Raw genomic sequence first — 20,725 nt, 5'->3', positions numbered from 1 at the left:
GTCGCCCAGGCTGGAGTGCAGTGGCGCGATCTCGGCTCACTGCAACCTCCGCAACACCAGATATTTTTAATGCAATTTTCTTCTTTCAGGGAGCTGGGGCTGTAGGTGTAGGGCATGAAGAAGTATCATTACCTTGGAGGTATCATAGCTATTTTATCCTTTAAAACATAGTTGTATATTAAAAATTCAGGGGGAATTTTTCATCAGATTAAATTTTCATCAGATTAAATTACCTCCTTTTATTACATATTCCCTTTTGTCTCCCATATCAAACACATTTCATCCTGAAGCCTAACAGAAATTTCATAAATTCTGTACTAATAGACTCAAAATAAATTTTATTTAATATATTGTTTCTATAAGGGAAAATAAGCTGTTAACTCTAAATCTGGAGAAAAATACTTAAACTGTGTTTTTATTAATTAATTTATTTAAAAGTCTATTTTTATTTCTTGACTAATAATTATTAAAAACAATATATAAGGCACATATAATAAAATCGATAGAAATAATATTAAATAAGGCCAAGCCTGGTGACTCATGCCTGTAATCCCAGCACTATGGGAAGCTGAGGCAGGTGGATAACTTAAGGTCAGGAGTTCAAGACCAGCCTGGTCAACATGGTGAAATCCAGTCTCTACTAAAAATACAAAAATTAGCTGGGCGTGGAGGCAGGTGCCTCTGGTCCCAGCTACTTGGGAGGCTGAGGCATGAGAATTCTTCGAACCCAGGAGGCAGAGATTGCAGTGAGCTGAGATCACCCCAATGCACTCCAGCCTGGGCAACAAAGTGAGACCCTGTTTCAAGAAAAAGAAAGAAAGAGAGAGAGAAAGAGAGAAAGAGTGAAAGAAAGAAAGAAAGAAAGAAAGAAAGAAAGAAAGAAAGAAAGAAAGAAAGAAAGAAAGAAAGAAAGAGAAAGAGAGAGAGAGAGAAAGAAAGAAGAAAGAAAGAAAGAGAAAGAAAGAAAGAGAAAGAGAGAGAAAGAAAGAAGAAAGAAAGAAAGAAAGAAAGAAAGAAAGAAAGAAAGAAAGAAAGAAAGAGAGAGAGAGAAAGAGAAGAAAGAGAAGGAAGGAAGGAAAGAAACTAAATAATTAAATAAATCTAGTTGTAAGTTATACTTCTCATAACGTGTTTAATTGCCTTGGAGCAACCTTTTCATATGTAGTAAATAATGTTTGCTAAATCAATCAGGAACAATTTTATTTTGTTAAAATAATTCTTATAAATATTTCACCTAACATCAATATATTAATGGAATGGCAAGGTAAAAACTGTACAAAAGTATTTGCATACATAAAACTGTTTTCTTCTTATCTCCTTCTGCTCTCATTATAAGGGAAACATGAAATGTAGCAGAAACAAATTGGAATACATTTATGAAAGTATAGAGTTAATGTTAGTTCCCCAGATGGAGTCTGAATATTCATGGGTGGACAGACAGTTGATTTCCAACCTCCCATTTGCTTTAAATGCCATTTTTAAGTTGACAACACTTATACCTAGGACCGGTACTCCAAACACCAAACTCATATTCAATTGCCACAAATCTCTTGTTGGATGCCTTGCTAGTAAAGTAAACTGACCATCTGTTTCCCTTCTTCCTCCTACCTACAATGTGTTTCTATTCCAGTCAACATTATTTCTCATTCACTTTCTTCATAACCCTCTACAATCAACCCACTGGAGTTTTTTACTGATGTTCAAAATGTTTTGAATCTACCCAATTATTGATTTTTCTTGAGCTTTCCTTGTGTACAATTTTCTTGTCTAATCATCTCCAGAAATTGCTCAGGGTGACATTTTAAATATTGAATGTTATATTATCATACCACTTAAAATCATTCTAATAGGCATCAAAGTTAATTGGAATTTACCATGGTTTACTGATAAAATAGGATGTGGCCCTGCATGCTTAATATTCTACCAGTCATTCTCTTGCTTAGTAAATTGTGTACAAGCTCTTTTCAAAGTTCATTCACAGCATGCAAGAGGCCCAGAAAAAAGAAAAAAGAAAAAAGAAAAAAAAAAACTGTTGTTACTATCTTAGTATCTCGGTGATGGCATAATACGTATGCCAAACCCTCAAGTCATCAGTTTACCTATATAACAAACCTGCACATGTACCCCTGAGCCTCAAATAAAAGTTAAAATATTTTTTAAAAGATATATTATCTTAGCAAAATAGAAAGGTGCCATTCATACCAACCTCATACCAACATCAAGCCTTTTCCACATGTCTCAATCATGAAAGCACTTGTATGCTGTCATACGATTGGATAATTAAAGCTGGCTACCTTATAGATTGAGAAAATGGGGTTTTCAAATGAAAACAAACTTTATGAACAGAATTGTCTCATAAAATTATGCAAAATTTTTTTTTTTTTTGAGACGGAGTCTCGCTCTGTCGCCCAGGCTGGAGTGAGCGGCGCCATCTTGGCTCCCTGCAAGCTCCGCCCCCCGGGTTCCCGCCATTCTCCTGCCTCAGCCTCCCGAGGAGCTGGGACCACAGGCGCCGCCACCGCGCCCGGCTAGTTTTTTGTATTTTTAGTAGAGACGGGATTTCACCGTGTTAGCCAGGATGGTCTCGATCTCCTGACCTCGTGATCCGCCCGCCTCAGCCTCCCAAAGTGCTGGGATTACAGGCGTGAGCCACCGCGCCTGGCCAAAATTATGCAAATGTTGTAATACTCATCTAACTTTACTTATCATAGAACAATTTTTGTACATTTTCTGTAATATTCCCAGAAATCTAAAAGTGGCTTTACATTTTTTAAACATATGAAGTCTTATTTTTTACCAAATCATTTGTAACATTTGTTTAAAGTAATTATGATTCTAAACAATGTGAGATGGAATTTTGCTTATATCTCTAACTCTTATTGATTCAGAACATAACATGTATTTGGATTTAAAAATCATGATTATTCACAGTAGTAATAACAGTATTTTTGTATTATTAGTTTCAGAGATACAATTTACTTAATCTATTATTTCTGATAGCCATATCTTTGTTGGGCATGTCTGACTCTGTATTATGTAGAATCAATGCTACTTAGTGAATTAGCCTTCTTTTCCTCCTTCTTAAATACATATTCCTCTAATAACAAATGAGTGAAGAGAATGATGATTAAATGCTTATCTGAGTCACCTGAAATCGTCACTCTCCCATCATCTCTCAATACGTGAATGTAACACACTCAGGGCATGAATGCTACGTTATCATCATCCTTAATGTATTCTGAATACCTACTAAAGGGCAAGACTCTATACGGCTGCCTACTTTAAGGCACTTTCCCATCATGCTTAAATGTAATCCCCTGGAGTGATTATGTGTGAATAATTCAGAAAATTGGACCATGCTTGGGGTTTTAAAGACACACACTGAAATCCAATATGCGCTTCATAGTATTGGAGTCAATTGTACAGATCTACTGTAGTGATACCTCCTGAAAAGCAAAGATATGGGGAAGAGTTCACATTTCTTGCTTATATTTTCAGTGCCAGGCAAATAGAAATCTATTCCAGAAACTTAAAAATCATACTTGGATAATGCACCCAGACATTCATCAGGAAGAATTAAACTTGAAACAACACATAAGCATATATAGGGATAAATATGTCACTGACACCAAATAAACTAGCAAGCTGCTATGTGTACTTAGGTAATTGTATATACCTATGTAGGTACAGATGTATAAATGTGGGTGTATATATACATATTTATCAAATTATTCTTAATGTTTGATATTTTACTGATATAACATGTTATACTAAAATGAAATACCAGGCTGGGCGCGGTGCCTTACACCTGTAATCCCAGCACTTCGGGAGGCTGAGGCAGGCGGATGACGAGGTCAGGAGTTCGAGACCAGATTAGCCAACGTGGTGAAACCCTGTCTCTACTAAAAAATACAAAAAAAAAAAAAAATAGCCAAGCGTGGTGGTGCATGCCTGTAGTTCCAGCTACTCGGGAGGCTGAGGCAAGAGAATCGCTTGAACCCAGGAGGCGGATGTTGCAGTGAGCAGAAATGGTGCCACTGCATTCCAGCCTGGGCTACAGAGTGAGACTCCATCTCAAAAAAAAAAAAAAAAAAAAAAAATCAATATATAAGGAAATGTTTTTAAATATATTTATTAATAAAAATGGAATGTGACATATTTGTATTCTTTCCTCCTCCTAGTAGCCTTCCTCTAAAAATGTTTCCCCAAGTTTAAAGTGTCCATTTGCAAAAAAGAGCTCACGATTGTTCTTCTTAATATTATCACTGTGCACAATGACCCGTCTAATTACAAAACCAAGCTGATTATGGATCAGTTCAGATTAAGTGTCCAGTTCACTAAACATGAACTAGGAAACTTTTTCAATCAGAATTTGTGAGCTTGCAATTACTACCTAGTTTTAGGAAAGGCAATCCACCATGGGTCCTTATTGTAAATTAAGTTTTTTTGGAACACAGCCTAACTTATTCATTTAAATATTGTGTATGGCTGCTTTTTTGCTACAACAGCAGAGTTAAGTAGTGCAAAGAAGCCTTACCCTCTGGCGCCTCATGAATAAAAGTTTGCTGACCTCTAGTTTAGATTAATATATTCTTATATATATATGAATTAATATGTCTAATTACTGTATTAATATATTAAGTATTTGCTTTTTTGTGTTTCTTATTTGTATCCCATGCATATCATTAGATGTTTTAATTATTTGACTGATGTAGTTTTTATTATCTGCATGTAACTCATCAGGTTTTATATTTATATCTTGTTTCAAAATAAATGTAAGCTATTTTAAATTTTAGTTTTTCACAACTCTAAAGTGCTATATAGTCTTAACAATATATAGAATATAAAGAATAAAATAGTTCTTTGATATTAAATTCAATTAATAGATATCATGATTAGAAATTAATAGAGGGTTTTAATTTAGTGACAGTTTGAATGAAATAAGGTTCAAAGAAGAAATATTAGAAACTATACCAAGTGTAAAGTATCTTAAGGGATGATTCAAAACTCTCCCAATTAGCGTTAGCAACATTGTCAGTGCAGTGAAGAATCAAGAGGATCCATAAGCATTGAGAAGTTAGAAGAGAGGACTGTGCATTGTTAGTCACATACGAAATATGTTTACTATATGAATCTTGTGTTTCAGAGAAAAGGGGAGATATAGTCACATTCCCTACTCCATAAATAGCTATTGTCTTTCTCTAATTCTTGTGTAAAGTATCCTGTCGAGGGAAACAAACAATTCATAGCCTACTGACTTTGCAATCATGGATAAGTAAGTAAAGACAATGGGGTGGACATTAGGATGACACTGAAGCAAATAAATTTGATGCTGACTAAATAACCATTGGGAAATTAGGTTTTATTCTGTTACCTTAAGTAAAAGCAAATACTTCATTAAAAAGTGTGTAAAAAAAAAAGATATATCCTAATTTCTTATATAATCCAGCTGTCAGAAAATAGATATACATTCATTCCAAATTGATGTGTGAATTAGCTGTTAAGGAATTTAAGCGTATTTTCGGCTTTATAAAAGTGATCATTATTCTCATCAATAAAATAAAATGTGTAGCCTACCATTACAATCATAGATACTGTGGAAAAAGCCTGACAAAATTTTTCTACTGTACAAAAATGTGTTAACATTGTTTTTATTGTATTAGAGAAATGTCATAATATTGTGTCACAGTTGAAGAATGAGGATATCAGCACAACTTGGGAAGTTAGTGAAGGAAGAAAACTAGTATTTATGGTATGGGATTACGAATGAATAATCATTCCCATTTCACTTGAGAAAGCTAAGGCCCACGTAGACATTCAATAACTTGTCACCTGAAGACAAGTGTTTTTGCTTAATTCAAAGCCAAATATGCCTGATTCTCAGACTCTTTCTCCTTTTTCTTCAAAAAGGTTCCACTTGGTCAGTTGACCTGACTTCCCCATGTAGAGTATGGAATTTCACGGATTTTTTTTCCCCAGATAACCTGCTTATGAAATATGTAGACAGCTTGCCAGTGTTGAATGTAGCTGGAAATGTTTTGAGTATCACATAACCCATGCTAACATTTCCTTTATTCTTAAGTGAAGTCAGAAATGTGTGAAAGAATGGTAATAGAAAGAGTGTCATAAGTAAGTTACATTCATAGAGTTCTCAAAAGAGAAGATTACAATGCCATAAAATCAGGAAAAGTAAAATCCTGTTGGAGTTGAATGACAGGACAAATGGCCTGATTTGGATCTCAGGCCAAATCAGACCTGAGGTATATTAAATGATACATATAAAATCAAGTGTATACATTTGATGTATCTAAAGGAATGATATATTTGATACATCAAAATGATACATGTATTAATGTTATAATTAAGCAATTAAGTCCTATGTTTGGATTTTTTATTTTGAAAACCCTAAAATATACCCATTTCTAGTCCCTCTCCCTACTCTCCCCAGCATCCTGGCCACATAAATCAGAACCTCAAAGAAAGGTCAGGGCCTGGACGTGGCATTTCTTTTTCTTTCTTTCTTTCTTTTTTTTTTTTTTTAAGAGACAAGGTCTTACCCTGTTGCCCAAGCTGGAGAACAGTGGCATGAGTACACTGCAGCCTTGACCTCCTGGATTCAAGCAATCTTGAGTTCAAGCAATCTGTTTTGGTGCAGGTAGAGGCTCAGCCTGTTTACAGGGGTCATTGATATGCCAAGTAACCGCTGAGATCTACAGGCCTATCCCTTACATTTTCTTTCCATTTCAAATTCTAGAATACACACACACACACACACACACACAGACACACACACACAGACAAGGAAAATACTGGTAGAGTATATATCATTTTTCTGAATTGTCTGAGTAAAATCGATTAGCACTAAATCATGTTAAAAGAATTGGAAAAGCTCTAAAATGAAAACATTTGCAAAAATCAGAATGATAAAGATGCACATGTTAGTGAAGGTAGTTGATAATTAGTTAATTGTAAGCTGGATTAATTTTTAGTGTCAATTTTACTCATAATATGAAGGAAACTTTTTTTTTCTTTTCAAATTATTTACCTAAATTTGGAAAATAAAAATTCTGGCAATAACCATGCAGAGAAGAAATTCTCAATATATTGCCATCCTTGGTAAGGGAAGAGGTGTTTATTTTTCATAAGTATTATATTTTAGCCCAAATAGTCTCTCCTCTCAAAAAATAACTTTATGTGCCAATAATTTTAATGAAGATGATCCAAATTAAATATTTAAGGGGTCAAAGATTTGTAAGTAGAATTTCATCTTCTAACCTTGCCAATAGTATATAATTTTAATTCAACTTGCATCACATTCGAAGTAAATCATGCCCCCAGGCATAAGCGTTTTAAGAAATTATGACCACATAAAAATGGACACCAACCAGAAATAGAAAAGTTAGAAAACAATAGTCTTAACTTTGTTTATCCAAAGGCACAGAAGTCATAATAAATAAATGGATGTATAAATATGTCCATTTTTTATGAAGCATTTAACAAAATAAACCTTTTCTTTCTTTGTAGGTTGCTGTAAGAATGCAGTTCCCTGTTTCCTACATGTAGTAGCGACAAGCCAACATTTACTTCTTTCCAAACTGGTCAGCTAATTAACCTCAAACCTGAGTTCCGTAGCACTCAGGGATATGGGTCTACATATGGTGAGCCCATTATTTAATGAAACTTACTTGTCTGCAATTTCTCTACACTTTAGGAGATATTTTATATCACTTGCCTGGCCAGACACAGCGTAAAATGAGTGACATATAAAAAAAAAAAATTCTTTTCACGTAGACATCGTTCAACAGCTAACGAAAAAAAATAAGAGAATTTAAACTAAGATATAAAATTGAACTTATAAACTTAATTATTATGAAACAGGATACAAATTAAAGTCAGAATTTAGTAAAGAGTTTATAAAATGTCCATATCAGGTTTTGAAGAGGTATCACCCTTCTTGGCATCCCCCCCACCACGCCCCACCTACCCATCCCTGGTCTGTTCCAGATAAATCATATTTTGCACAAGGTTACACACAACAAAACCTATCTGCCTGCATCACTGCTTTGGGAAAATGAAACTCATGAATGTCCCTTTGAAATTTTTGAATGTTGGTATATTTAAATAATTATTTGGTAATTCTAACCCTAATGGAAATCTCTAGTGCCATTGCATTGTTGATATGCTGATATAAAACACATTCAGCAATTCCCTAAAGACTAAAGATACAAAATGTCTAAGATGTTTTTAATCAAAAAAAAATTTATGCACATTTTCTGGATTGCAACAGGGTGTATTATTTTCTTTACTCTTTTTGTTATCATCTCATCACATCTTACGAGATCTGAGTCCTCCGGTGATATGTTACCAGATCATTGTCTGTCTATTCTGCTTTACTTCCCCAAAAGGCCTTGAGCTCAGGTCTCCTAGGCAGATTTAATATCCTGGCATAAGTTTTCCTCAAATCATTATGGCAAATCTTGCTTGTGGCAATTTTTGTTTCTTCCAGCATTTACCCAACCCCCGCCACCACTACCTTTCTGTACTTAATGATATTTTAGAAATGTATTTTGTTTTGTTTGCCCACTGCTTTGAAATCCCCTGTTCTATTCTATACCCTCCATCTTGCTGACTATCTTAATATACTTTATTTCTCTGCTGTCTATTCCTCTATGAATCAAGAGAAGTACAGTATGATTTTGAAACCAAACACTGTAACTCATTTAGGGATAAAATGCCAAAATAAAAAATTCCACGTTCAACAATGTATTAGGTGGGATATATACAAACCAGAAATAATCATTTCTCTACTGTGCACCGTGTGTGTTACATAATACATGTGTGTATATTTACAGCCTTGTATATACACACACCCAGCTGGACAGGGAGACCCAATAAGAACCTTCACGTGTCTCAAGTGGCAGAAGTAGTTTGAAGGGCAATGTGACAGTTGGGGGTTGCTATGAAAAAGTAGTCTGTTTTCCTGGAGGGGTCTCAATATTGATTTTGAAATTGCTTCTAAATTAGCCTAGATAATAGTATCCTAACTGAGAAAAGTTATTGCTATTGGTGCATATAGTAAACACTGAGCTACTACTTACATTCTCTTAATTAAATTTTGGCCTTAAATAAAAATAAGGAATTCTAAGATCACAGAGATAGTATTCTTTAAAAAACACATAGAGAGTTAGTAGGTACTTTTGAATCACTTTTAATTTGTAGCTTAACTGAATTAAGTAAAAATCAAAATTATTCACTATGAAGTTTGATTAATTTTAGTAGCTATTTTATATAAATTATTTTAATTACATATTATCTGCTATTCTTCCCTGTTAAAGTATTTTGTTTGATAAAGCCTTACACATTTTTCATGAGCAATTTCTTCTTTTAGAATATGAACCTATAAGATCATAAAATGTTATTCTGGCAACAACAAACTAACAAACATTACTAGGAACATTTGAGGACCTTATAAAACTTCTTAAATGCCAGAAGTTTGATAAAAGTATTACATACATCCAAAAAATATTTGTAAATATTTTGCCTGAAACCTATTCCTAATATGATTATTTAAGTATTTACTAAGGTGCTTATTGAGCCAAGTCAACCAAGAAAACAAAGAAATCTGGTTTAGAAGCTTTATTAGTCCAGTCACATTAAAGGGAGTAACTAATTATTTGGTTATATTAACAGTTTTTGAGACACTGAATTGCAGTTAAAAGATTGAAATATGTTAAACTTAAGGTAATGTTCTTAATTTTTGTATGTTCTAATTTTATATATAAATCAGATAAGAATTGACAAATTCATCAGAGAACTAGACCTTAGATATTTTTAATAATGTATATATCACACAGTGGTTGAGATCCTAGCCTGGGGAGACATATTGCTTATATTTAATTCCACCTTGCCTTCTTCTTCTTTTTTTTTTTCCTGAAACAGAGCTTTGCTCTTGTTGCCCAGGCTGGAGTGTCATGGTGCCATCTTGGCTTATCGCAACCTCCATGTCATGGGTTCAAGCAATTCTCCTGCCTCAGCTTCCCAAGTAGCTCGGATTACAAGTATGCGTCACCACATCTGGCTAATTTTTGTGTTTTTAGTAGAGATGGGATTTCTCCATGTTGGTCAGGCTGGTCTCAAACTCTCAACCTCAGGCGATCTGCCCGCCTCAGCCTTCCAAAGTGCTGGGATTACAGGCATGAGCCACTGCGTCCGGCCTCCACCTTGCCTTCTCACAAGTCATTTGATTCTGAGTTTATTTTCCTCATGTGTAAAATACAAATGATCATGATGGTCACTACATAAATATTACGTGAGGATTAAATGGGTTAATTTATATAAAGTTATTGGAGCAGTACTTAATCCACAGTAAGTATTCTTAAACTGTGAGTTTTACAATGGGTACAATTGCCTACTTCAGTTCTATCATAATACAGGGAAGTTCTGAAGTCCAGAAAGTATCATATTTGCACAATCCTGAAACATTCATTTTAAAAGAGATGTTATGTTTTATTATTTAAGTTCTAGCATGCTTTCTTTTCTACTATAAAGGATATAATATGCATATTTCTGGGTGAGCGCCACACACACACACACACACACACACACACACACACACGTACACATAGACATCAAATAAAAATTGATGATATACAAATATGAACAAGAATATATATAAAATACAGGTGAATATATCCAAATACTGACAAACTATTAAAAAGGGGGTGACATGAATATAAATGTTGGGCTATGCACACATAAAATACATAATATTTAAATGGCTTATCCAAAGGAGTACAAGAGGAAACCAATTTTAGAGATACTTGGCTTTATTTTATTTTATTTTATTTTATTTTATTTTATTTTATTTATTTATTTTTTGAGATGGAGTCTCGCTCTGTCGCCCAGGCTGGAGTGCAGTGGCCGGATCTCAGCTCACTGCAAGCTCCGCCTCCTGGGTTCACGCCATTCTCCTGCCTCAGCCTCCCGAGTAGCTGGGACTACAGGCGTCCGCCACATCGCCCGGCTAGTTTTTTGTATTTTTTTAGTAGAGACGGGGTTTCACCGTGTTAGGTAGGATGGTCTCGATCTCCTGACCTCGTGATCCACCCGTCTCGGCCTCCCAAAGTGCTGGGATTACAGTCTTGAGCCACCGCGCCCGGCCGGCTTTATTTTTTAATTATCTTTTCAATTTGGGGCAAAATAGTTAAACTCTCCATAATCAGGCCGTATCTGACTGATGAAAGAAGTGAAGTAGGTCTATGGTCACCTTCAATTCTTTCAAAACTATCAGTTCTTGAAAAGTAGTAGGTAGGTAGATAGATAGATAGATAGATAGATAGATAGATAGATAGATAGATAGATAAGATGGATAGATAGACAGATACAGGTAGATAGAAGATAGATACACACAGACACATACATAAAAGCTCATGTATATATGAAATATATACTTTCTGAAATTCATAAAAATTAGTATTTTATAAAATGCACATTATCATATTGAAGAGTTTAGCATTTCTCTCTCTCAATAACTGCTATAACAAGGAGACAAAATTAGTTAGAATATAGAATATCTAACAACTCTATAAACTAACTTTACCTAATTGATATGAATAGAAAGCTGCGCTCAAACATATAGAACATAAAGTTAGAAAAGAAAGATTATGTCGGCTGGGCACAGTGGCTCACAGCTGTAATCCCAGCATTTTGGGAGGCTGAGGTGGGCATATCACCTGAGCTCAGGAGATCAAGACAAGCCTGGGCAAGGTGGCAAAATCCTGTCTCTGCAAAAAATACTAAAATTAGTCTGGTCTGGTGGCGTGTGCTTGTGGTCCCAGCTACTTTGGGAGGCTGAGGTGGGAGAATCCCTTGAGCCTGAGAGGCAGAAGTTGAAGATTATGTGATGGCTCATAAAAGAAGTGGATACAAAATACTTAAAAATAATAGAGAATAAATTATAGGTTAAAATAGCTATTATACATCGCTGTAAAGCTTTTACCAGATTATCATAGATTCATCATTTTTTTGTAGTTAGCTATTAATTTGAGTGGGAAACTAACACAATAAGTAAAAATATCATAAAATATTCATTGAAATATATAACCGCCCAAATTATTTCAGTGGACAAATAGGTTTATTCTTGCATAGATAATTTTGCATTTTATTTACTTACTATAAACGTAACTCTACTGAAGAGTTTTAAAGGGTGATACATGTATATTTATATCATTTTAAAGTGAGGAAAGTGTTTAAAATGTTTTGTAATAGAAAAACCTGTAATTTTATTAAATGTATCTATAAGAAGCAAAGTTTGAAGATTTTTTATTTTCAACTTAATGCTTACAATTCTACTCTGTGATACCTCTTGATAATTTTTTCCTTCTTATAATTTATGATGATAATACTTAAACTGTAGAGTGACCACACTGGCAGGAGCTATGTTTCTAGCTCCATAGTAACTAATTTTTGGAACTGTCATCCTTCCAGACAATGTTAAGATATCATTCATTAAATATCCACAAATTCTTAAAATTTGAAGGGAGATGCTTTTAAAATGTTGGAGTATTTTTTAAAAATATGTAGATAAAAATCATTTCAAGTGTGTCCATGTGGTGATATTTTATAAATAATTAATTTATAAGAGGAAACACAAGACAATCCATTTTTCCACTGCAGAACTTTTCAAACTTATGTCAGTTTCATTGGATTCAAGTTTTCTTTTTCTCCTTTTCTTCAACAATTTTATGGCAGATAACATTTAACTGGAAAAGTAATCTCATCTAAAACTCTGGCGAATGTCTGAAGTTAAATAGCCATTACATTGATTTAATCAATTATCGCTGTATATTTGTTGTGCAATTCTACTGTTGTAAAAAACTCAGACCATGCTTTAAATGTCTGTTTGCTGAGGGCATGTTAATGAGTTTATATATTTTTGTTGTGTTTTCCTTTGCTAAACTATTTATATTCATTGCTTTCAGTAGAAATCGATTTTAAAAGGTCCGCTTGAATCTTACCAAGGTGAGTCTAATGCTTATTTCACTACATGAAAATTAGTTCCTTTAGGGAAAAGAAAGTTGTTTTCAATTATATCATGAGATTCTATCAGAAGTGATTTCTTGCCACACAATTCTTTTCAAGAAGAATTTGTGAGTGTGTGTGTGTGTGTCTGTATATGTGTGTGTATTTCCATACAAATGGCTAGGATAGTCTTTGATTTAAAAAAAAAAAAAAAAAAAATGCCCACCATTTAACAAGCTGGAAAAAAACCTGAAAGCTCAGATGGAAGTCCCAAATTTTAGATCTGTGCCTTGACATTGTCTCGAGCTTTGAAATAGGTATGGTTACTAAGGCATCTAATTTAAAACAGATAAAATTCACATGCATTTGCATATTACACTAAAAGAAGAACAGAAAAAAGATGCAAGTAATAGGTTTTTAAAACGTTCTTAAAATTTGTAATTGAAATACGTAATTTTATATCCCACTCTAAATGATTATTTAATGTTATCTATTTTAAAGTAATTAAATATCTGTATATCTTCTAACTGGGAAGAATACAATGGATTACTTTGAATATAAATGCTATCTATAAATTCAAAAGTTTGGTATATTTTTTTCCTAAAGATCTCACTGTATAATACATATTTGCATATATTTACACACACTGTATTTATACATTATATTATATATTTTATACATGTTTGACTAAGTGTATAAATCACATGATATATTGGAATTGAATTTACAGAATATAAATTATATTAACTGGTTAGAAATGGAAAATGAACTACCTTAACTATAACATCCTCTTGGTAGCTCATTATGTGAGTGAAAAAGGAAATATTTCAGGCTAGTCAGGCTGGCTCATGCCTGTAATCCCAGCACTTCGGGAGGCCAAGGTGGGAGGACTGCTTGAGGCCAGGAGTTCAAGACCAGCCTGGGCAACATGTGAGACCCCATCTCTACCAAGATTTTTAAAAATTAGCTGGGCAGGCGGTGCACACCTGTAGTCCTAGCTACTTGGTATGCTAAGGTGGGAGGACCTCTTGAGCCCAGGAGTTGGAGGCTGCAGTGAGCGATGATTGCAGCATTGCCTTACAGCCTGGATGACAGAGTGAGATCCTATCTTTAAAAAAAAAAAAAACAAAAAGAAAAAGAAAGGGGCTACTTCTTCTTCATCTTCATGAAATGATCAATAATATGTAACTAACCTAAAATTACATTATATTAGACAATGAAACCACAAGAGTATCTACTGTCCTATAAAATAAGTAGCTTCACTGTAAATAATTGCATTCTCCTGTCTAAAAATGTCCTAAGGTGATAGATATCTATCCTGTTATTTGCTCTACGTCTTTCCTCTTGTCTTGATAATTTGACCTGGAATAAAAAAAGCATATTTTCTTTGTTTACCAAAATGGCAGCAATTACGTTTGTATATCAAAATGAATAAATGAGCATATATATTATATAATGAGAGTTAAAAGTCTAAAATAGTGTTCAGATGTGGTTAAAAAAATTACAGAGATCAACTCATTTAGCAGTTTACTCATATGTCCACAGTGGCGCATTCCATTTTTTATGGGCCATCTTTGTACTACACTGTGGATATAAATTCCTGCTTAGCAGACAGGCATTGAGCATGCTAATGGTTCCACTTTATCCATTCTTTTATTCACCACTATACCACTTTTAGGTTCTTGATCGATGTGCAATTATTTGACTAAGTTTTTTTTTTTTTTTTTTTCATAAAAACACTCCAGAGAATAGTAAGCAAACAGCCTTATTAACCTAGTTGCTATAGCAATTTTACCATTTTCTTTTGTGTGATTTTTTAGGAAAGGGAAAGTAAATAACCAGTGAAGAAAGGACATCTGAAAAATAGAGAATAGTGTAAAAATGGCCAAAATATTCAGCTCACATTTTATCTTTCTCAAAGCACTGGAGGTTATGAAATCCACTGTTTTATTAGCAAGTTGCAGTTTTACAAAGGGCATGCTCCAGAAGGCATTAGCAGAGCTCATTTTCTTGAAATGATTTGTACAGCTCACCAACATAAAAAGAAAAAAAGGAGTAAAAATAGAACAATATGCTATTGATATACTCTGGCTAATGAAAAGTCCAAACAAAAAAAAAAATTGAAAAGCAACATTTTTATACAAAACTTTAACTACAACAGTGGATGCCAGCATGAAATAGAGAAAATCAAAATCAAACTTTGCAAAACGGACTCTTCAAAGATTGCCTTGAATGGAATCCTTAATTTAGCACTTCTGCACCATTAATTTCAGTAATAAGTCAGGTTTTTTTTAAGATTCCATGGTGCTGGTTCCCACAGAAGGATGCCATCTCAACCCTATCTTTCAGTATCCAGGAGACTTTAAAAAATTAAGATACAATTTACATGTAGAAAAATTTGCTCTTTCAGTGTAAAGTTCGGTGAGGAGTGATAAATGCATAGTCATATAATGACTAACGCAACCAAGATAGAATTACATCACTCCAAAAAAATTGTCCTGTGCCCCTTTGTAGTCAAAGAAATAATAGAGAATTCACAACAGCCTGGAAAAACTACCATAAGCATTGCACTCTAATTTGCCTCAGTTACAAATTTGCTGTTTTAAAACTAATGAATAGATAATTAGTCTCCAACATATTACTCCTGACTTCTGTTGTTTTCTCATACTATTTATGCTAATTTCTAATTTTCTTCATATATTTATAAGTCTGAAAGAGTAAAATGCCCATTGCATAATTTATTTTATTTTAATATTTAATTATTTGTTAAAAGATTAATGAGAGAAATAACTTTAAACATTTCAAAGTAAGAAGTTATATTGATATAATGGGATATTAAATGTTGATATTATTGAAGTTATATATACATACATCTAACACGAAGTATGCTTTCACTGAACTATAAGTAAAAATTCAAGTTAAAATTTATTAAAATCCAACGAATTAATAAATTTTGTAAGGAATATGGAGTTTAACATTTGCCTATTTACTTCAGAGTTAGGAGTTTCCTCTCTCCCTCTTCCATGTATATCTGTGTCAGAATAGAGACACCACCTGAGCAATGTTGTTGTATAAATTAACAGAACAAATATTCATGCTCTCTAGTCATGAGTATAATTCCATTCAACTAGCTTGATCTATCATGAATAATCTGTGCCTCACTTATTGAAACATTATTATTTAAGTACACAACAAAAACTAGTAAAAATTTGTTTAATCATTACCGTTATAAGTGCTTTGCAGGTATTATATTTTTTAAGCATGACTTCAATTCTATGTAAAATGACCTATTATTATTCCAGTTTTACTAATGAGAACTCTGAGGCAGAGTATTTAAATACCTTGTCCATGTCACATAGTTAATAAACAGTAAAACTTGGTTTGAACTCAGACACTGTAACTCTAGATCCCACTTTCTTCACTGCTATAATTGAGACAATTGTTTAAAAATTTGAAAATGCTTTAAAATATACTGTGATAAAGAAGTAAAAAAGTTTTTACATTGCATATGCTCTCTGTGTTTACCTACAATGCACTCAGCATTTTTTAACATAAGAACATATATTGAAATTCTACCATTTCTGGCCAGGCGCGGTGGCTCAAGTCTGTAATCCCAGCACTTTGGGAGGCCGAGACGGGTGGATCACGAGGTCAGGAGATCGAGACCGTCCTGGCTAACACGGTGAAACCCCGTCTCTACTAAAAAAAAAAAAAATACAAAAAACTAGCCGGGCGTGGTGGCGGGCGCCTGTAGTCCCAGCTCCTCGGGAGGCTGAGGCAGGAGAATGGCGTAAACCCGGGAGGCGGAGCTTGCAGTGAGCTGAGATCAGGCCACAGCACTCCAGCCTGGGCAACAGAGCAAGACACCGTCTCAAAAAAAAAAAAAAAAAAAGAAATTCTACCATTTCATATACATTGCTTCTAGCGTTGACATTATTTACTAAAACAAACACAACTATGTAAACTAAACTTATAAGACTAAAAGCACAAATACTTAATCAGTTTGACTTATATATATTATTTATTGATAGGATTTAATTATATGTGGGTAGAATTTTGATTTAATTGTCAAATAAAAGCACATTAAATTCCATGCGTATTTTGAAACCGACATCACTCTTTAAATTGATGATCAATACTTCTAGCCACAGGAAATGATTTGACTAATAGTATTTGTCAAATTCATATTTAACAAGTTACTTTTAATGTTTTATTCAAATAAAGCCATATGATACTAGAAAAGTCTATAAGGAGTTTAAACAATAGCAATGATAAACAGGTATAATAAAGTATTGCATCAAAACTTTGCTTCCATGTTTGGAAATGGCATCCTAAAATTAAATTTAGTTAAGAAAATGTTACAAATCAATATTATTAAATAAAACGGCCAGGTGAGGTGGCTCATGCCTGTAATCCTAGTACTTTAGGAGGCCGAGGTGGGTGAACCACTTAAAGTCAGGAGTTGGAGACCAGCCTGGCCAACATTGTGAAACCTTGTTTTTACCAAAAAATACAAAAATTAACTGGACGTGTTAGGCTGTGCCAGTCGCCCTAGCTACTTGGGAGGCGGAGACAGCCTAGCCGCTCCTATTTTGTTTTTCGACATTATGTACTTTGAAAGCTTATTGGGTTTTCTTTTCCTTTTTCTGGAATACAGATTTAAGCCCCAAAGCCTTATGTTATTATTATTTACTATTTGTAATCTTATACAAGAAGGGTACTAGACTCTAGAATATACATACGTCTGTGTTACAGAAAAAAATAAAACAACACAATTATCTCCCATTTTTTTTCTCTTGGACAAACCAGTAATATATTAATGACCCAAGTAATTTTGTTATCTTAAAAATAATATGACTGAAAGTTTGGGCTTGCACCATGCCATGGAAAGGGCATTGTGTCACCTCTCATTACTCTGTACTTCTATTCTCAAAATCAGAATCTTTTGAACCCAGGAGGTGGAGATTTCAGTGAGCTGAGGTGGAGCCATTACACTTCAGGCTGGGCAACAGAGTGAGACCCTGAATAAATAAATAAACATAAAAGTAAAACAAAATAATGAAAGGTAGCATTGATTTTAACACTAGACCAAGAGTATAATAAAGTTTGCTGTTATTGTCCAATATCATGAATAAAAATTATAACTTTCATTTGTGAACAAACCATTATACCATTATTATCAGCTGTGTATAAGCGTATACAATTCTAAATATACTCTTATACACTTTATAAGCCTGAATAGGACAAAGCCTTTGATGTTGCAATTATATAAAAACATTGTCACTGATAACAATTATTTTTCCTTTAATTATTTATAGAACCAGGGTACATAAAGATAACAAATTTAATATTGAATCATTCGACAGACTCATCACCTGGTGCAATTAAATTTTAATTTCATATACTACAAAAATATCTTGCCTTCCTATTCCTCATATGTTTCCAGCTTTTTCCATGAAAACATGTCTGAATAAAGGTGTCACCTTGACCACACTCCCTTTGAGGGCTTTAGCTAAGAACCCTTCCTATCCTCTTTCTATCTTCTGGCCATTGCCAGCAGTCCTTGGCATTCCATAGTTTGTGCCAGCACCATCACTCTGATTTCTGCTTGTCTTCATGGTCTTCTTCCCTGTTTGACTCAGAGCTCTAAGTCTGTGTCCAACTCTCCCTATTCTAATAAGTCATTAATTATGGCCTACTTCATTCCAGTGTGATCTCATCTTCATTTTGTTATTTCTGCAAAACCCAGTTTCCAAATAACCCTATTTCTTCACATTCTGAGGTTTCGGGTGGACACAAACATGGGGCAGGGGAAGGGATTATTCAACCCAGTGCAGTGTTTACTTAATTTATGTTATTGAACTTTGATGAGTCTTTCAATCTATATAATTAGGTTCTTTATTTTCTACCTGGTCAATAATTATATTCAATTACTTATTTTTTACTCTTTCCATTCCAATTCTCAGGAACACTTCTTATATGATGAATATTTTCTCTCTCTCTCTCTCCCATAGCTATCATTGTCTTTCACATATTTGAAATGATTTTTCCACAGTATCAATTCAATTCTGAATTTATTCTTCTGAGATTGACTTTCCAATTCTGCTTTTACATTACTACCTGCCTTGCAGATCCTGCTTATATATTCCTAGCCTATTCTCAGTATATTCTATGTATTTTGTGATATCCCTATGACTTTCTAGTCCTGAGTTCCAAACAAACTTATTTCTCTCTCTTTTGGAAAATGCAACACGTGGGTTTTTGTTGTTGTTTTGTTGTTTTGTTTTGTTTGCCAACAGAGATTGGTAGAAATGTCGTCAGTGGGCCGGTTCAGGTTCTTGACTTTGAGACAAGTCCAAAGTAAAGGTAGGCAAAGAAGTTTATTGCACAGTGAAGGACACTCTGAAAGCTGGGTCAGAATGGGCCGCTCCAGAATGAGACAATCCCATTGCACACTGGGAAAATTCCCTTTATGGGAAGCTTATATGATTATAAAAGGGTCGGGCCGAGTCTTTCTATTAAGCATGCTTCAGGTGGTCTCCTGAGTGTGCATGCACAATTGTTGTACGTTCTAGAACATCCATCACATGTCACATTAGCATCTGAATCTTAATTCTCCCTCCAGAGGTGTGTTTTTTACTATTATGACGAACTTAGGTCAACCCAAGGACACTGTGCTTGAGTGAATTTGGGGATTTTCCCTTCAGCTCTTCCTCTTCCTTGCTGCAGGATTTTCCAACCAGGACTCCCACGTAAGGGATTTGCACTGTTGGGAGGTTTGCTCTCTGTGTCTATTTGGCAAGTTTCTTCCCTCTTAAGGGAGGCTATGACCAACCTATCTAACCTACCACAGAAAAACTATGATAGATTTCAGCCGACTGCTCATTGAAACTCATTGCTAATGTCCGCAATATCCCTCCTAACTAAACACATCCTAACAAGTCTTCGAACATTTGATCCTGCACGAGTAAGCTAGTACCCTTTCCTACTGAAAGCTGAGATTTTTTGATAGGGAGAAATACCTATTAGGATTTCTCTCACTTCCTAATTGACTTCCAGACCTTTACTTCTGTGAACCATTTATGGATAAATAATTATGTAAGCTTAATAACCCCATCTTTAAAAAATGTCATTTTAAATTCCATTTTACTAAGATTTTTATTTCTTCAGGTTCTTTCCTTTCTGAAATAATTTTAGGATAGGAAAATCTGTAACTGAAAAATTACAAACTTTTTAAAAGAGCAGTTTTGGAACAACAGGTATTCTAGAATGATGAAAATATTTTATACAGATTCCAGAAAGAAATATTAAAATTACATAGAAAAACTGTATTAGATATGTGACAAAGGTCAGAATATTCAATTATCCTCCTCTGTATCTGCTGTGGTATGAATATTTGTCTCCTGTTAAAATCCACCTTGAAATTTAACATCCAGTGAACAGTATTAAGAGATATCTTTAGAAGGTGATAAGGCCATGAGGTCTCTGCCCTCGTGAATGAATGAGTGCCTCTTGTTCAGGCTTGAGGGAGTAAGTTTGCCTCATTTGTCCCTTTTGGCATGTGAGAACATGGCATTTTTTCCCTCTGGAGTATACAACCTCAAGGCACCATCTTGAAGCAGAGAGAGCAGCCTGCATCAAGCACTGAACCCTTTGCCACTTTACTCTTGGACTTCCCAGGCTCCAGAACAGAAAGAAATAAATT

The sequence above is a fragment of the Theropithecus gelada genome, chromosome 2 (genome assembly GCF_003255815.1).
Source record: "Theropithecus gelada isolate Dixy chromosome 2, Tgel_1.0, whole genome shotgun sequence".
Lineage (NCBI taxonomy): Eukaryota > Metazoa > Chordata > Mammalia > Primates > Cercopithecidae > Theropithecus > Theropithecus gelada.
The sequence above is the reverse complement of the archived record's forward strand: the minus strand, read 5'-3'. Positions refer to the sequence as shown.